This window comes from Dromaius novaehollandiae, chromosome 2, assembly GCF_036370855.1.
Source record: "Dromaius novaehollandiae isolate bDroNov1 chromosome 2, bDroNov1.hap1, whole genome shotgun sequence".
NCBI lineage: Eukaryota > Metazoa > Chordata > Aves > Casuariiformes > Dromaiidae > Dromaius > Dromaius novaehollandiae.
This window is the reverse complement of record NC_088099.1, coordinates 167,492,609-167,501,645: the sequence shown is the minus strand read 5'-3', so window position 1 is coordinate 167,501,645 and position 9,037 is coordinate 167,492,609. Positions and strand designations below refer to the sequence as shown.

The 9,037-nt window shown below is 48.5% G+C and overlaps 1 long non-coding RNA gene across 1 annotated transcript; it reads left to right on the top strand.

Moving 5' to 3' along the window:
* The first annotated feature begins 3,633 nt into the window (after window positions 1–3,633).
* LOC135327367 (uncharacterized) lies at window positions 3,634–4,038 on the top strand. The gene is made up of 2 exons (XR_010387486.1): window positions 3,634–3,764; window positions 3,885–4,038. It is a non-coding gene; the product is annotated as an uncharacterized LOC135327367 (long non-coding RNA).
* The last annotated feature ends 4,999 nt before the right edge of the window (window positions 4,039–9,037 follow it).

The window sequence follows — 9,037 nt, the reverse complement described above, 5'->3', positions numbered from 1 at the left end:
AAACATGTACTTTACATAGAGAGATGCAGGCTGTAGCCCTGCTGCTGCCTAAGAGAAATGATCTGGATTCAAGTGAAAATTCTCACCAGAGAGACAAAAGGCATTCTGGACCCTGTAATCTGCCCTACAGGAGTCTTCCAAGATATATGAAATTAATAGTCACATATCCATTGGTAGGAAAACATCTTGAGAACAAACCCAAAACCTAGTATTTAAATTCTCCCCGAGGACTCTTTGCTGAAAAAACTAAGTTTTAGTGTTTGTTCTGGTGGCTCTGTTAAACAGAGCTGAGACCTGAGACAACTTGGATGCATTATACTCTGACTGGTGGTGTGATTTTGGACAACCAGAGATTTGTGTTCATCAAATCCTTGTTCCAAACCAGGCAGAGGAAGGTATTTGAGGCTGAAGGTCCTGAGTTTCACAGAAATACCTCAGCTACTGTGTAGAAAAGAGAGGGCAAAACCCATGTGTCCTGACTGTGTCCAGTATGGACCCAGGTTGATGAGACAGCAGGGGAATGCCTAGTCTGAGGGTCTAGCTCAGAGCTGAGCTACACAAGTCTTGATGAATTCAGCTTGAATTTGTCTTGTGCGATTACTCAATATTGCAATTCCGCAGTTATGCTCGGCATACAGGTCCTGCACCTTTTCCCAAGCTTAATAACATTTGAGGATCCCTCTCTGCCTCCACAGACACACAGTTCATTTTTCTTTCCCCAGATCCTTATCGTGCGATGGATCGCGCACTGCCATTTCAACCTATCAAAACTTCATTTTCAGAAGGATAAACAGGTGCATTTGGAAACCACTTTTTTAATAGATGTCAATAGACAAGAACAATAAAAAAAGATGTCAAGAAGGCAGAAAAACATCACCAGGAAAACTCCTGTAAAAATAACGGGTGTATTAGAGTGTGCGTGGGATACGTAGGTATATATGTAAGACGATAATAAAGGCACCAGGTGGCATGCAATCTCATTAGCAATCCACTTGTTCTTGCCAAACAGGCTTTGGTGAGATTCCCTGAGAGGTTTCCCAGAAACTGATAAAAGTAGTAGTAGTAAACAACCCTTCTTGGGGGTTGGGAGATATTCGCTGGTTCTGCCTAGCATCCCAAACCCTCTTTCTGAAGTTTTCTCTGTTTTACAAAGCATCCAGAAGTTATCAGGAGGAAAACTAGGGAACAAAGGAGAGGGCATAAGATGAGCACTGGTGGAATCCACAGTAATCGGCTTCACGTTGAAAGCATGAGAATGATTGCTTGGACAGTGATGGCATCTTGATGTGTAAATGGGTTCGTTACTTAACTCTGGTGATTCATGCAGTCAGGCACAGGGATGAGGCAGCTGCCAAATTTCATGCTGGGAAGGAATTTTCTCTTCCAGAACAGACTGGCAGGGAATTTATAAAGCTGAGGAGTCAATAAAAAGGACCAGATATTGTTAGGATGATTGTGTGGACAGGCAGGGGAAGCATCCCAGAGCACAGCAGAAATATCATTCTCCTATCTCATGGTGCAAAGCATGCCACAGAAATCAGTGCTCAACCCTTTAGCCCTTTCTCCCACAGCTCCAGTAAACCTGCCTGGAAAGAGATGACCTTTATGAACTTTATTGCTCAGTAGAACTACACTTTCTTTCCTAAGGCTGAAGACAGGGCAACAGGTCTTTTCATATTTTTCACATCATTTGTTTCATTTCTGTTCCTAAAAAAACGCCTGATTGAAGCTACATGAGTCTTAGCTGTCGGGTGGTTTTGTTTTTGTTTTTGTTTTTAAAGAGTGTTTGGAGAACACGTTCAAGCTGCGCGGAAGGAAAGAGCCAGAAAGAAAAGGAGAACAAAGAAAGAAAGTGGAGATATTTAATTGAGGTAATTTTAGCTGTTTTAAATGACACTTCTGATCTCCACAAATATTTGTAGAGAGAAAGAGATGAAAAAGAAAAAGGGAAGAAATTCTGCATCTGCTTGCTGAGGCCCCCAATAAGGGGAGAGAGAGGCCCTGTCAGAGATGGAGCAGGATCCTACCCAGAAGCTCTTGGAGCTCAGCTTGGAAGCTGGGAGCTCAGACCCCTTCTTGGTCTGGTCCCTTACATCCTAGGTGGACACCTGAAGAGGCTCTTCTGGGTGGGGAGAATACACAATTGCTCCCATGGGATCCCTATGCTTTGTGTGTGACAAGCAGGGATAGGGCATTAGATTTCCCATGAAATATGGGATACAGGACCTGGAGTACATATCCTGCCAGGCTTACAGCTAGGTCTGCCCTGATGGATGTTTGGTGAGCCATCTGAAAAGCAAAAGCTGTTGCAGAAAATGCTGGGCTAGTTAGCTATCTGGACACTGGAGCTCTTTGGACGTGAAGAAATCACAGTTAATGTCCTAGTTAGGCACATTTTTGAACCTGGTTTTCCACAACTTCCAGGGCAAGGTTGCTCTACCCCTAGACTATTTTGGCACAAGAACAGATGCTTTGCTAATATAAATGATAAAAAATGCTTTTAAGGTCCCAGCGCCCAGAAGTAGGGCTTTGGATGGAGGATGATGTTCAGTCAGCTGCCTGCCCAGCTGATGGCAGACACACAGGGCTCTCCTGGTTTGATTGCTTTGCCCTCCCTTGACATGCCACACCAGACAAGTGGTGCATTTCACATCCATCGCATGAAAAACCTGGGGGAGAGGAGGGAAAAGAGAACAACTTGGGAGGGCTTTGGAGAGCCGGCAGTTGATAGAGAGGTCAGGTCTCCATCTGTCCGCCTTGGGGGTCCAGAAAACTTCAGATCTCAGGTTTCCCCCTCCTTCAAAAGTTCCCTGATCACAAACATCATATCAGAGAGCCTTTCTGGGTTTGGGGGCCCTGCTATAACCGAGTACAGAGAGGGGGAAGGAGGGAGGCTGCAACCCACCTGGGCACAGGCATGGTGCTGGGGGATTGGCACTTTTGGTATTCCCGTTTTAGCAATGCCCCGGGGGTGTCACCTGGCCCACTTCCACCCGCTGCTCCTCTGCTGAGCTCAGATGCTCCTGCCTGCCAGGCTGCCTCGCTTCCCGGTTTCCAGGCAGGCGGGGGAAAGGCAGGAGCGTGCAACCGATCTCATCTCCTTTGCTGCTCATCCCCTTCTTCTGCCCCACTCCCTGCACCCACTCACCCGTTTTCCCACGCACCCACCCACCTCGATGTCTCATCCAGGGGTGGCTCAGGGCACCTGGGGCTGCTGTGGAGCTGAATACTAACCTCCGCCCGGCTTCTCTTTAAGGAGCCTGTTAATATGGAGCTGTTGCCTTTCCCTCCCCTTCCTCCCCGTTGCCAGCCTCGGCCGCTGAAAAAACTGGCAGAAAATGGGGGTGTGAGGTGGGAAACTAGGCCTCCGTGTCCTCCCACACGATGTGGGCAGGAGTTTTTTGGAAAAGGTCAGTGGTGACACAGTCATCTGAGTCAAGTGGGGAAAAACCGTGGCGATCGGCAGAGGAGCACAGGCTAGACTGGCTGGATGCTCCTGTCTCTCCCCCCAGATCCGTCCCTCTCTCCCTTGCAACATTCCTGCAAGGCTGAGGGCTAGATCCGACTGTGCTGGGAGTCAGCTGCTGCTTCCCTCCCCCAGCATTCGCCAATCTGCAAAGAGGAGGACTGAATTAGGGCAGCACTGCGTATCCCAGCCCCTTGGTCCTACAGCAGAACCGTCTCTCCCCAACTGATTTTTGAGAGATGTTTGTCTGACCTGTTTTTTGAGAGCTCCGGTGGCAGAGACTGCATACCCTCCCGAGGTAATCAGACTCCTATCCTTATGGACTTCTCCCTAAAATCAAGCATATATAACCCTGATTGCAATTGTAACCTGTTTTTTTTTCTTTCTTTCTTTTGCATTTTTGGCCCTGCTGATGCAGAACATATTTGCAGGGACCTGAGGCAAGCTAGAAGTCATTCAGCATATCTTCATCTCGGTGGTCTTCTTTCTAGATGGAAGCAGCCCCCCTGAGAGGCAGCCCTCATAAGGGGCAGGGAGATTTAATAAATTCCCCACGATCCTACAGGAAAACACTAGCAGAGAAAAGACTGGTTCCTCTGTCCCAGACGCGTCCTTCTTATTCTGTCCTTGACCTCTTCATATCGTCTCAGAGCAGACAGCACCTCACGTGGTCCCTGCCGCCTCTGCTCCATAAACCTTTCAAGGTCTCAAGCGCTAGGTAAGACCTAAACATCCACCATTCAAATACCCCTTTTATGTGCTCCCAAATGCAAACCTTTTTTAGTGCAGAAATCTGAGCTCTCTGGAGCACCTTGCTCCCATGAACCTGTTTTCCACCCATAGACCACTGAGCAGTTGTGTCCACCTTGGGGATAGCAGTGTCCCAGGGAGATGTAGCACTGTGCCACCTTTTCTGGGGGGGAAGAGGAAGCTCCTGGAGAGCCTTACCCACCAGCTCACTCCCCAGCTACTGCTAGCCCTGATATAATGTATTATTTAGTGATGTTTGGGCCTCATACATTTGGAAAAAGGAAATGAGAGCAGTCTGCTCCTTGCTCCTCGCATTCCTCTGCCCCTCCTTGAGCCTCTCTGCTCTCCTTATTAACCAGCTCTCATTTATGGGGATTTAAAGAATGGGAATGGAAAAGGTGGTTGATTTAGGCTGGGATGAGGATGCACTGAATGAGGGTCCCTTCCTATCAGAAGCGACCTGACATTACCCTTTCCCTTATTAGTGACGCAGACTCCCCATTACCACGTGGAGCCGCTACCCTGTTGTTATCCTGAGCCCAGCGGACACAAGTCATGCGCTGACTCAAGCTGCAGCTCCCCGTGGCTAGGAGAGATTAGTGACTAAAAGCGAGGATGCTTAGGGGAAATCCTTTGTCAACAATGATGTCTGGGGGAGAAGGAAATAAGGGAAATAGCCTAGAAGAAGAAAAGCAAAAGGAAAATGGTGATAAAAACGTAAATAGAGTTACCACTGAGTGACAGAACTGCTGAACGCAGGTAAGTGGTGGCCTAGTTTATGACCTCACCGCTGAGGTAGCTGTGAGAGCAGCGAACTGAGAACTGGCAGACGTCAGCGTACGGACTGTCACTGAGCTCTGGAGAAATGCACTTGGTTGGGAACAGCAGGCTTCCCCACTGCTACTGTGGAAAGGCCCCATTTCCCTTGGATCGCCTTCGCAGACCCCTTCATAGAGCCCACTGCAAAGAACAGACACACTCGCAGATTAAAACAGACACAGAGCATCCTGTATGCCACCTTCACAGATGCTCTTGGTGCTCTGGTGAGGAAACCATGGTCCAAATGTTACAAGAAGCAAGCAAGTAAACAAACAATGCCCACAACTGCCCACATAATGAGTTAAAATAATGAGTGTCTGTTTGCATCTATCTTTTCCTTAACTTTTAGGAATATCCCAGCACTGAGGAGACCTGGGTTGAATTAGGCAGAGCATGGCTTTGACTGACCGGGACGTAGTCTGAAGGCACCTAAATGGCCATGCTCTAACCATGCTGGGGCTGGCAGTCTTAAAAGTACTTTCAGGTTTCAGATAAAACTAGGTTACAGGGCATCAGCCAGAGGGAACTGAATAGGGCATGTGAGGATACGGGTAGTACGGAGATGTCCCTGGATTAGCCAGCAGGAGCACACATGACTTCTGTGGTCATGAGGAGATGGGTACAACCCTCCCTGCTTAGCCTGCGCTGAGGATAGAGCACCACACCCAAGGAGTCCTTGGATTATTTTACAGGTTGAAGGTCTCAGATGGAGTCTCATTTCTTCACAAAATGCTGCCCCATCCTGTACAACATAAACAAACATCGGTTTTGATGCCATCACACATCTTCATGGATACCTAGTGCAAATGTCGGGGATACCATGTGCAAAGATGCTCTGCATCCCCTCCAAATCTGGACCTGCTTTCTCTGAACCCTCCTTAGTTGCCTCTGAGATTTCCTCTGCCTTCCTGTGTGAGACAGCTGCTGCAGCTCACAGGAGGAGTAGGACGATGCCATGTTGTGACAGGGGAAAGGGGCCGTGGTGGGTTCCCTGATGCCATTCCCACATCCCTTAGTCCAGGCGGAGAAATCTGTGTAGGTGCTGAGAAAGTGAAAGGGTAACTCTACACAATCTGTCCCCTGTGGAAATGGCATGACACCTCCTGAAGAGCTGGGGCAGGAGCAGGTGAGCTACAGGGCAGGGAAGGAGCCTGAGCCACCTTCTCCTCCTCATATGAGCTGCCAAAGATACATGGTGGCACAGCCTCCCCCAGCTCACTGCAGGGCCAGGGTTATGGTTTGGACAGTGCAAAAACAACCTGCCACCAAAAAAGGAAATGCTCCCTTTTTTCCATGGAGTTTTCCTCCCTGAGCATCAGCATTAGACCTCACCTGATCTTGCATTGGAGGTGTTGAAATTAACCCCAGAGAGATGGGAAAGCAGAGCCAGGGCTGTAGTGGGGAGTGGGGCTGGCTCCTTGGACTGCGGGTGGCCTTAGGTGAGCGTGGGCTCATCTCCTCGGCAGACAGAGAGGAGCACAGTGCTCCAAGACCCGTGGGACTCAGCCTCATGCCACAACAAGAACCAGGGCTGTGTGTGTCGCAGTCACGCCACCACCCTTCCTTATTTAGCAGACCTGCAATTTGCAACATTTACCACTGTGGAGGAGTTAGAAAGCACTGAATTTGGAAACTTTTACTAGAATGTGTGGAGGGGCACATGCCTGAAAGGGGATGTGTTGGGGAAGAGTCGAGCCTGTGGCTAACCATGGGCCAGATTTGGCTCTCAGCAATTTGATGTAAGGCTGGCCAAAATTCCTCCAGATTTCAAACTCCATCAGCCAGAGGTGAATCAGGCCTTAAACATGGGGCTTTACTGTTTTACTAGAAATAAATGTACTCTATTGGCTCATCAGTGATATGCATGAGAAGAAAATGAATTTCATCTGGAGACATCTTTCTTCTTGTGTTGACCTCATCAGGGTCACAACAGCCAGCATTAGAGTTCAGGTTCTTAAGGCAAAAAGATGATAAATAATATTAATGCCTCCTTCAACTTTCAGCATTTAGCCTCAGACAGGCTCAACGAGGCAAACACAGCACAAGCAGGCATTCATTAACATCTCACCTGCCTGCTGGGGAACCAGAAATATCAAACAACCTATTAAATACAGGAGAAAAAAAACAAAAGAAGATATTTTTAAGCCCAAAACAAAGCCCTTTATCTTCCCCACAAAGGAAAGCTTGTCAAAGGGAAAAAAAAAATGAGACACCTTGCAGGCTCCTCAGTGCCAAAAGGAGTGTTGCCAATACTAATTATTGTTATTATGCCCATTATTAATATTGATAGTGGGCTGCCCTCACCTCCCCACTTACTTGCCCGCCCTCCCGCCACGTGACGTGGGGGCTCCGGCGGCGGAGCACAGTGGGCGACCACTTTGTGCCGGCGGGGACAATGCAGCCGCTGACGTGAGCCGCGCTGCCGACGCGAGGCTCTGCCTTGCGAGCGGTGCCGCTGACGGAATAAAGTGTTCCGGGGCTGGGGACGTTTGAATAGAGACTTACGGTGTAAATTAAACGTGTTATTACCGTTAGCATTAGTTTTACAATAAATAAATAAATAAATAAAAGCCTAGCACCTTGGTTTCTCTTTATTTTCCTCCTTTCTTGAGGAATTTGCTATCGGGGAACAAATGACTTGCCAGCTTTCTGTGGTAACCTATAGGAGGATCTGTAGGGATTGAAAGGATGTGGAGGTGGAGGGGAGGGCTGCATTTTTTTTGTTTTGTTTTGTTTTTTCCATTTCCTTCTAGAAGGAGGAAGCATTTCTGGATGCGAAAGGGAAAATTCTAGGTGGATTTCTGCTGGCATGGCAGTTTTATGATAACACTGGCAATCCCTTGTTTGTCGTTAGAAAAAAATCAGTCCTTGCAAGGGTGTGGGGTTAATTGCGCACCTGCCTGCAGACTTCTACCTTTAGGCTGTTTGTGCAATCCGTGGTGAAGGATGGGGGTCTCCGGACAGTGCTCCAAGAAGCAACTTTGTGCACATCATGGTGCATAACTGGGAAGGGATCTTGGTGGTGCAGCAGGGAAAGGCATCACCTACCACAGCTCTTCTTAGCCTGAGACACCAAAAGAGGGCACAACTCAGCTGCGTCATAGACTTCCCCGTGCCCTGGGATCCTCCCTCCCGTCTCACTCACCCACCAGCTTCATCTGGCTGGTGGCTGGCAGCTCAGACCCATCTCCAGAAGCAGCATGCCCTGGGGTCCTGCCATGGTGCAGTTCTGCACTGGCAAGACACAAAACCCATCCAGATGGCGTGGCCAAGGGGTGTCAACCAGTAAAACAAAAACCCAAAAGGCAGGTTCATTTGGCCCTAAGGCAAGGCACGCCGAAAGCTGGCACCTACAAGGAATCAGTGCCTCTGGGCTCCAGGCCTGCCAGGCTGGTGTGACATCCTGGGGGACATCTCAGCATGGGCTATGGCTCACTGTCCATTTTGCTTGGTTCCCCTCCCCACAGAGGGGTTTTCTGTTGCCGCTTGCTGCCACACACTCTTTTTGTGTGCCTGTAATTAGTTTGTTGGCTTTTCTTTCTCTTTTCTAATGTTTTGGGCCTGATTCAAATCTCCTGTGCCTTTACACTGTCCAGCAAGCTCTAGGGAGACAACTCACATTGACACCATCCCTGCTGAGCTATGAGACAAGGTTTTGCTGTTTTTCTTTTTTCTTTTTTTTCCCGTCTTTTTTTTTTCCCCGCCTTGTTCCTACAAGCTATTTTGGAGGAAACTGCCCCTACTCATGGTTCACTCTTTTCTTTCCTTCCTCCAGTCTTTTTTTTTCTCTCTTCATTCACTTCCCACCTCTGTTTCTGCTCTTTGTGCCCCCCTCTCACCCAAAGCACCACATCTCCTGCTGACACCTCTGTCCGTCTTACTAACGGTTCGTCTGAGGCCAGGCAGCTAATTTGAACAGAAATCTGTCTGTCCTGTCCCTTCATGTCTGTCTGTCTGTGCCTGGATCTCATCTGCCTGCCTCAAATTGTGTCTCTTGGTGCT